Source organism: Apteryx rowi, unplaced genomic scaffold (genome assembly GCF_003343035.1).
Source record: "Apteryx rowi isolate R43461 unplaced genomic scaffold, aptRow1 scaffold_45, whole genome shotgun sequence".
In the NCBI taxonomy this organism is placed as follows: domain Eukaryota; kingdom Metazoa; phylum Chordata; class Aves; order Apterygiformes; family Apterygidae; genus Apteryx; species Apteryx rowi.
The window spans coordinates 2,367,719-2,378,020 of NW_020450705.1; positions in this window are offsets into that span (position 1 = coordinate 2,367,719).

The window sequence follows — 10,302 nt, forward strand, 5'->3', positions numbered from 1 at the left end:
GCTCCGCAGCGGGGGCGAAACCCCGCCGGCGGCACCAGCGGCAATGCGCTGCCAAGCCCCCCCCGGTCCCTGGCCGGCTTGCGCGCACCGAGACGGCTGGCTCTCGGAGCTGGACAGACAGACGGACAGGACGCCCTGCCAAGGAGCGAGCGAGAGCCAGAAAGGCGGCGCACCACGAGTGCTGATTGCAAACTCTCCGAGCGGGGGAGACTTCGCCTTTCCCAGCACGAAGCTCATACCAATAATGTAGGGAAAGYGAGGAGATAAAGCAAGGATATGCAGCAGTTAACCCACTGCCACAGTTAAAATGAATTATTAACACTTCTGCAGAAGCAGCCAAGCTTTGCTTCACCGGAGGCAATAAAACACTTAAAACAGCAACCTTTGAGTGCCCAGACCGCTTCCCAAAGCCGYGGATCCTCTGCCGCGTTCCCAGAACCAAGGTCCTCCCCACGGCACTTCCCTCCCTGCCCGGCTCGCGGCGCCCGGGGTTTCGGCTCCCGCAGGCCCAGGCCAAGGCGACGAGCGGCTCGGCCCGCAGCCCGCAAACACCCTCTGCCTCAGGCAGTTCCCCTTGGGCACCGCTCCACCGCCTCGGGCCGGGGCCGGGAGCGTGCAGTCGAGGGCTGCAGGCTGCACATTTCGGCCGCATCTGCGGCACGGAGAAACTAGAGCCAGTGGTCATGTGTTTTTCGCAACGAACTTTGCATATCACATTTTATTGCCAATATTAAGGTGATCCGACTGCTTTGCTGCCGGTGAAGTAATAAATGGCTTTGGCCAGATCAATTCCTCCCCAGCCTGATCGATATCGAGAGCTGGTTATGGCATAGGTTCAGTACAAAGCAGCACAGAATACTGCAATATAACTAATCATATCATGATAAAGAAAAAACCTGTTTAATAGAGATATGCTTTCACCCAGTGCGATTCCAAAGTGCTTCACAGATTGATTCACAGAAGATATGATCTTGGTCTTCAAAGTGTCCCTGTGCACAAGACCAGGACTTTTGGACACCACCAGTACCAACGGGGCCAGAACGAAGCCTCCCAAGCCGCCCCTTCCATCACCCCTCCCACGAATGTCCTGAGCCACCRTCCCCGTCACGCATTGGTTGGGACATCCCCGAACCCCAGGGGTACAAAGGGTTGGGATGAGCCCAGGGCACTTCCAGAAATACTGCTGGTAGACTGCTTCAATCCACATTTTTGTCTGAAGGGAAAAACAGACCCAAAACCCCTCGCAGGAACACAGCTGTTACTAGGCACACATAGGTTTGAAATAATTAGCACTATGTCTACACTTCCCAATTAAAATAATCTGGTTAGTGAGAAGGAGAAAGTGTGTGTGTGTGTGTGCACATGCGCAAACTGTCCTTAGTTGCAGCTTCAGTTCCTGCAAGGAAATGGCCACAACCATTATCCCAGAACAATAAATATAATTATTCATGACAAGCTGAGCCTTATATACACTGTGGCAAGTCAACCCTCCAACCGACAAATCTGAAGTGTGTAGCAGTAAAATGCACTGAGATTTAATTTAGAAATGAATCACCATATAAATGACAAGCGACCTTGAAGATATTCTCAAGTAAAGTCCATGCATCTTAGCGATACGCTGCTTTGATTTCTCAACTTTGACCTGTTTGGCTGATTGGCAATTGGGTTCAATCAGGTTGTGTTGCAACAATCTGATATAATTTTCTCCCATTTGCATGATTGTAACCGAACCTGCCTAGCTTGGGTTTGCAGCAGAAATGCACATACCCATGTAAACACGCTGATTTTCCCCGGACCAGTTTCTGCCCGTTTCTAAGCCTCTCGCGGTCTTGGATGGCCAATGGGCTGGCTGCCCTCCGCAAGCACAAGTGTCTTAATCCTGCTGGATTTTCCTGCGCTGGTCCTGATGGGTTGGGCTTYGGGAACTTTAGGCTCTCTTGAGAAAACTATGATTGAAAAAAACCTCTCCTTTTCCTTCCATTGCGGAACTGTTTGATATCTCAAATTATTCTAAGTGACTCAGATACGAAGGTGTCTCTCCAGATGCCGCTGCCCAGCAGACCAGGGCTTATTGCAAGGGACTGTTGCTGGCATATTGGTTGCTTTGTATTTTATTGAAATAAAATACGTTCTTAGGGCTTCATCCCACATTCCCACCTTGTGAATCACTCTCTGCAGTCTCCTCCTCCAGTGCTGAGCAGAGGTTTTGCTCACAGTCTGCGAGCAAATGGAAGCTGTGAGCTGGGGTTAGCAGTGCAAGAAAAACACTTCAAGCTACAGTCTAAACATTYATTTTATAGACTTATAAAGGCTTCAAAAAAATAAAAAAATCAAAGCTCTATTTTAAGATGATATTGTTGTGGAAGAGGAGCCAGATTATGTTCTGCAATGCAARGAATTACTACAGGAGAAAAACATCAGACCAAACTCTAAAGAAAAGTGCGTGTTCGCTGGTTAGGCAGTGCCTGTATCAGTACAGCCGCGTCTCTTGCTGCGTTCTCATTGCAGAGATTGTTTTATAACAAACTTTGGAGCAGAAACCAGCTTCTTATCCCGTATTCATAAAGAATAGAGCAGCAGGGGAGAGACATGAGCTAGTTAAAGCGTTCAGATTCATTCAAACTGCAGAAGTACAGCGAATAAGAAAGGAAAGCCGCACCAAGTTCTCGTTTTGTGTTAACTTCTCACTGGAAGCAGTTCACAGCAACTAGCATTTTACTTCCACCGATCAGAAAAAAGTTGCTTTGTGTTAAGGCTTGACAAGCTGTCTGGAGAGCAGGGGAATTCCTCTCAAACTCTTGCAATTCCTGATCCTAGCCTCTTCATTTTTTTGTTCATGATGTCATCCGCATCATTAGGTGGCTAAAAATGAACATTCTTTGGGTTCCATGTTCAGTACGTTGGTGGCATTTCTACCATTTCTGTAAGTGTTTTGAGCACCTCCAATGTGCTTAGTGGTGCACATCTGGACTTAAATTTTTGTGCAATTTTTAAATCCTGGACATAAATATATTCAAAAAGAAGGAAACRTCAAGAGCTGAGCAAAGACCAGTTGAGCTGCAAGGTGCAAAATGCTTCATTAGAACAAATCCTGACGGGAGTGCAGTGCAGGAGAAAGTTTCCATTAAGAGCAGCTTCATCATAACCCYAAGGTAGGTAATTCTCAATTTGCCCTTGAAATACTAAAATACTATTGTATGAACCATAAAGCTAACCTAATAGTAAGTGGACATTGCCTCGGGTAGTCGTCATGGATTATGTTCTRCTGTATTCTGAACTCAGCATTGTATGAGCCATGTTATTTGATGAATTTTCATGTCTCACCAACAATACATAAGAGATTTGAAATTTAAAGTTTTGATGCTATAGTACTAAGTGTAGTATAACTCATCTGTGGGGAAAAAAAAATCCATYTTTTTTAAAAAGCTAGTGTGATTTTTCAAAAGCTATAAACCCAATTGCTGACTTTTTGCAAAGAACACATACAAAACGGTCCGAAMAAGGTAAGTTCTCGTGCAACCCCCCCCAGGGACTCTTTGCTCACTGCTACTCTGTAATAGCAGCTAGCTCACTTTGCATGGTAGAATGATAATAGTTTAATCAGGTGCAGAAAATTGTGTATAGACTTTTTTCACAAGACAAAACTGAAATGAAGTTGCAAAAAATATACATGCAATAATTCTTAATTTTTTAGAACCGAGTTTCTGGGATTTAAAGTTCTAGCTCTTTCCTTTCACTTTCTGATCTTTTCCTTCGGACTTCTACTKGGCTTCTTAAACAGCCGAAACAAAACCCCTCCTGCCCTAAAGCCCRAGTTTAAAATGTAGCCGACAGCTCTCTGCTGTGGATGCGAGAAGGGTTTGCTCGCTTCCATGCTCATTCTGTGTGAAAATTTCACCTAGATGCCCCGGAGAGCTCAGCAAAGCAGCTCAATAACCCCACAGTGCTGCAAGAGCAGAGACGGGTAAGGAAGCTCTAGCCGAGCGTGCTTTACTTTAGCTTCCGTCTAGTCCATAGAAGTGATTTGCGATGTGGGTCAGCTACGTGCCCACGGAGCTTTCTGCACGCAGGACAGCTGTCTCGTACCTGCGAATCACTTGTAGCTTGACTCCAGCAGATCCTGCAAACAGCCCCAGGAAGCGCAGTTATAACGCAGCCGAAGTCACCCAGGTTAGCTGCACCGGGCGCTCTCCTAGGAAAAAAAAAAAAGAGATCATCTTTACTGAGAGCTTGACAGGACCTCGTGGTGGCCCTGAAGCACATTGCTCATGTTCTCCCAGGCCCTTTGCTACCTTCCTGCCTGCTGCCACAGAGTGGGAGCGAATGAGTGGGCTTATGAAGTGGTTGCAAATGGTCTCAACAGGCTGCAGCTGCGCAGCCGTGCCAGCACAGCAGCCACCTCCGGATGAGGCAGGGGCAACGTGACCTTGCAGACGCTTCACATGTCTGCTGATGCCGGGAGGAATTTAGCACGTTAACATCAGCACAGAATATTTCTGCTTAGGGAAAAAGCCTCGTTGCGATGCTCAGCTGCGCGTGGGGATAACAGGAGCTGGGCAGCAAGCGGGGAACCCGGGGCCTCTGCTCCAATGGCAACTGCTTTGCTGATTTGAGGGTGCCGGGACTTCAGCCCGTGTCCTGCCCCAAAACAAGGAGAAGAGCGCAGCAGGGTCTCCGCCGCAGTGGTGCACGTCAGGGGAGGCCAAACGAGCAGAGGGATGGTGTTTGCTGGATGTGCTCAGAGCCCTCCAGCTGCTCCAGGGCATCCTTGCCAACTCCTCCTCCTTTCGAGCCCTCCCGGCCGGTGGCCGTCACGGCGCTGAACCAAGGTCACCCGTTCTGTGCTGACCACCCTCCCGATAGAGAGGCTTTGCATAACCTCAGCTTGCCTCTTTGGGCGACCCCTGAGCTGAGGCAGGTTTTCGGGCCAGGCGCGAGGTGCCACGGCCACGGAGAGGAGGCTGGGCGCCAAGCGGTGCCGCGACGGCCACCAGCGGCAAGACCCGCTCCCGAGCTCGCGGGTGCCGCGGGCACCAAACCCGGCGGGGTTTGCAAGCCTGGGTGTGAATTTTACGTCCTCAGCGTGCGGCCGCGTGCACGCGGTTGGGGAGCTATGGGGACTGCCCGGCCGCAGCGCCGGCGCCGGGGCAGGCAGGGAGAGCAGGGGAAGAGCGCGCTTCTGCAGCCCGGCTCGCGGCTCCTGCCCGCCAGCGCCCCGCTGCCCTTCCTCTTCCTCGCTTGCACCTCCAAAGCACTCGGGAGCGACTTCCGTGCATGGACGAGAAGGGAATGAATCACCCGGTTTGCGCCTGCCGAGGTTTTGCCCTCCGTGGCGGTGAGGCAAATCGTGGACAGATAATTTCAGCAGAGACCGTTTAGGAATGAAACACCGAAATAATGAAAAGTGAATTTTTAACTTGAACAAGGAAGTAATTCCTGTACTAAGCAGAGACATCTAAACCCCTTTTCTATTCAAATCTGTAAATGGGCAAAAAAGAAAAAAAAAAAAATCCGTCCAAAGATTTTCCGCAGGTAGTTAAACAGCAGGGAAGAAAAATAGAAAAGGAAGAACGATAACTGCTGCTTAGGCGGAGCTGTTTGGGGAGCACTACTGGCATTCCTGAGCCCCGCAGCGTTTGCTGTTGAAAAAAGAAAAAAAAAAAAAATCGCACTGTGCCTGCGGCTCAGTCCGCTCAAGGCTGGGCTGGGTCCGTGTTTCGGGAATCCCGCACTTTTCTGCAACAGCAGAGGATCTAACACAGGAGCTCGACAGTGGCGAAGCACTGCTAACACTTTTTGGTTTTATTGATGCTCTTACCTTCGGGGCAGGCAACATCCTGGGGTGGGAGCCGCCGGGGAGACAAGGGCTCTGTTGCCCACGAGTGTCCAACCTGAGCAGCTCGGCTGGTTTCCCTGGCACATCCCAACCACAACCCTGCTCTTCTGCTTGATGACAGAGACCTCGGYACCCAAAGCGAGACTTTGACGCCTGCCAAGCGCACATTCGCAGCTGGTGGACATGGTGGTTTTCCTTCTCCTAGTGGCTCTGCTGCCGGGTGAGTCACTTAGGAAGCATCTCTCCAGTCCCGCACGCTAACAACCTGGGACGGAGAATGCGGCGCTCGGGGAAAGCAACGTGTCGTATCCAAAACCGACACCAAACTTTCCGAGCCAAGTGTTAGCCAGTGCCGTTCCCTGGGCGCCGCTCCTCTCCTGACCGCAGGAACCGCGCTGGTCAGGCCAGGGAGAGGACCTGGCGCTCTCTTCCTAATCRGCTGCTTCTGCTTCTTTCTTTCTTGCCCTACAAAGATCCCATTTCAAGTGTCTTATACGGATCCAGGTTTTTGACCGGTGAGGTTGGAGGATCGGTCACTCACCAGTGCTTCTACGCAATCACACCGGCCAATATATACGACAGAAAATATTGGTGTAAAATAGCGGAAAGCAGAGCTTGCTACACCGTCAYTTCCACCAGCGGTTACACCGCGAGAGGCTACGAAGGCCGAGTGTCTCTCCAGGACGTCCCCCAGAACGGCACCTTCACGGTGACGATGACGCAGCTGAAGACGAGCGACRCGGGCGCCTACCGGTGCGGCGTCGGCATCAGCAACGCGGGCCTGTTCGTGCGGCAGCAGCTGGTGGTGTTGGAAGGTAGGACAGCGCGAGGGGCCGGCACGGGGTCTGCCCGGGCACCGTGGCTGGGCTGCAGGCAGGGGGGTCCCCGGGGCTGCCACCAGCAACCCCGCAGCGTCCCGTTGCGCCATCGACTCATGCTACCTACAGCCCGAGCGCAGCAGGTTTTTCTCCCGCTTGCTGTTGACCAATGTTCACCATGACCAATGTTGACTATGACCAATGTTCACCATGACCAATGTTCACCATGACCAATGTTGACTATGACCAATGTTCATCATGACCAATGTTCACCGTGACCAATGTTGACTATGACCAATGTTCACCATGACCAATGTTCACCATGACCAATGTTGACTATGACCAATGTTCAKCATGACCAATGTTCACCGTGACCAATGTTGACTATGACCAATGTTCACCATGACCAATGTTCACCATGACCAATGTTGACTATGACCAATGTTCAKCATGACCAATGTTCACCGTGACCAATGTTGACTATGACCAACGTTGACTATGTTCAAAGCACGGAAAGGGGTGGAAGGGGCCGCCCACCCACGCCGTGCCCGCGGGGCAGAGCGAGGCAGGGGGCCGGCRCCTGACGGGGCCGGTGGTGCTCTCTCCCGCCAGCTGGCAGCRCGCCGAGGCCGGTGCAGCTCGTGCTGGGCGAGCGGCGAGGCTCCGTCGCAGTGCGGTGCCCGCCCGGAGGCGTCGCGAGCGGCCGGAGGGCCTTCTGGTGCAAATGGGGCAAAAGCGGCTGTGCGCTCATAGCCGACACCGACGGCTACGTGGGAAGAGGCTATGAGGGACGGATCTTCGTTAAGCCCCCGGAGAGCTCCGGCGCTTTCAAAATCTTGATAAATGACTTAAAAAGAGAGGRCTCGGGCGTGTACGGATGCGGCACGGGGATGCCGAGCGGGACCGACAGCCCCGGCACCGTGGAGCTGCGGGTGACGGCAGGTAGGAGGAGCGGCGGCGCGTGGCCAGGCGATGGGGAGGTCCGTCGTGGTCCAGCCGGCCGCGCGCGGYGCTGACGCCGGCCCCTCTCCCGCCCCGCAGCCTCCGCCGTCCCCAGGAGACTGAAATTCCTCAGCGGGGCAGTCGGAGGCTCCCTGTCTCTTCAGTGCCGCTATGACCCGCGGCGGAGCTACGAGAAGAAGTACGTGTGCCGGTGGGAGGCGGGCCGCTGCTCGCCGCTGGCGGACGCCGACGGGTTTGTGCACGGCTCGTACGCGGGGCGAATGCAAATAGCCGGCGACGACCGGGAAAACGGGACCTTCACCGTCGTGATGAGCAACCTGASGGAGGACGATGCAGGCTGGTACTGGTGCGGGGCCAAAAGCGGGCACGCGGAGCAAACGTCCCCTGTGAAGTTGCGCATCCAGGGGGGTAGGTGATGGGTCGGCTTGGAACACAAAAAAATCCCTTTTCTTCTTTTAAAATCACTCTCCCCCCTCCCACCTCGTAGGCACGGGGCGGGGGGGGTAAACGCCACTTTGCACTGTGCATAAACATAACAACATCATGGGAAACATCCGCTTCACGTGTCGCCTTGCGAACGCCTATGGGCAAGTAACTGAGGTGATGGTAAAGGTTTTCAAAGCAAGGAGGTAAGCTGGACTTGCAGCAGAGATTTAGGTCGTTTGAATGGTATCGTTGATTGTTTATGGCGCGAAGCCCCAGGGAATCACGTGCTGATCCTCCTGAGCGCAGTACGGAGACCCACGCCTTGCTCGAAAGACAAGCTGAAGACTGTCGTGCGGCTTTAGACGGGTGTATTTCTGYGCAGCAGTTTCTGACCTGTAATGGACTTGACCAGGCTTGAAGGGCAGAAACAGAGATGTTAAAGTACGAATGTTTTCCAAGCATTAATGGGTTTCATTGATACTCCCAGATTGCTTTCTATAAAACTCAGCAAAGAATAGAAACGTTTGGTTTTGGTAATATCATGTTGCATATTTTTTTTATCAGGAGATGCAAGGTGAAACGCAAAAGGCTGGCAAATGTTATCGTGAAGACTATGGTTCGTTGGTAAAGCTAACATGTTTTCTCTGCAAAAATATGGATATTTAAGCCTTGAAAAAATTTTCTTCATCAGAAACCTGGTCTTCACGAGGCCCAGAGACATCCACTGCTGTGGACCCCACCTCATCCTCAACACCGGCCGCATACAGCACCACCACGCAGAGGAGCGTCACCGGTCAGACGTACACAGAGGGTGGAGACGTACACGGGGAGAGCACAAGCGCCCTGGTGTCCGTGCTCCGCTCCACCACGTTCGAGACCTCCAGACRGGAAATCTATCGTGGGAGGCAAGTTCACCGCCCTGTTGCTATTAGAGGCTCTGTCTGACGTGGTGACTGGCCGTGAGTCTGCCCAGTTTCCCTGGGCTCTGCATTGCTAYGCGCAGGCTGCAAACCGCAAACACTAATAGGAGCTATTAGTAATTAGAAATGCAGAAGGCAAGGTTATCTCATGTGCATCTGTGGCGTGGATCTTTGAACTTCCATCTAAACCTTCTGGTGTTGGTCACTGCTGCAGATCAGATGCCAGAGTCAACAGATGTGATTGTGTCTGTTTTCCTTTGCTTAGGATGGAGACGGGCTATTAGGAAACTTTCGGCTTGAGCAATAACGCTGGTGAATCAGTAGCTGCCGCATACTTTGCTGCACACATTTTCCAAGCCATTATGTGCAGCCAGTAGCCAGGGTAGCGTCTGGGTGCTCTGTATTGCATCAGGAGCTATCCTTGGAAAAGGTTAATCAACAGGCTCGGAGCTGTTTTGGCCAATAATTATTCCGTGGCACTTCTCTACAAAAAGACGTGCCACTAACCCCAGCACAAGTCTTTTTCCCCTCTGGTGATTTTAACGTCTGCGCTTCCTGTTACACAGGACGGCTGCGAGCAGCTTTGCACCTTTCACCCCAGCTGTGGCCACCATCCAGCCCAGGTGGAGCGATTTGCGTAGCTGTGCAGACCCGTCAGATATTGCAGTGTCAGTGATATCTGAATGCAGTGAAACCACGAGGTTCACAAACCCGTGGGCCCCCCTCCGTGCCCTGCGGAGCTCCCACCCGCCGCAGGCAGCCACCGCAGCAGGGGAAGCGCAGCGCTTCCATCCCCCTCCTTCCCACCCTAGGTGCCCACCATCCGGCCAAAAAGAGGAGGGGAGAGCGTGTCACCAAACGGCGGTTGGGCTCTTCCACTACGGGTCACTTCTCCTGCAGCTCCTGGCAAAGCTCGGTCTGTGCGTGGAGCTGTGGCGGTGTTTACGCTGGCTCTGCAAGGAGATGGCACGTAGGCACCCTCCAACACCGTGGTAGTCTACAACAGCTCGCAAAGAAAGCGTCTGAACCTGGTGTGTGCACTTGTGTGGTGAAAACAGCTCGTTTTCATTTTGGAGGGGAAAATTCAGCTGGCAGYATAAACCCCACAAAGTGGAGCGGGGTCATAAGTAGCTATAGAAATTACTTCCTCATGAGCCAAATTCCAGATCAAGCGATTGCTCCTCTACTTGACTTTGTTGACTGTTCTCCTTTGATTTGGCCAGAGTTTATAACTCTTTGATACCCTTTGGTGTAAAAACCACAGCCTGTATTAAGGTATTTCAGGTGCCAATACGTGAATCGAAATCCAACTTAATTCTGACGTTTCATCCTTCCAGCG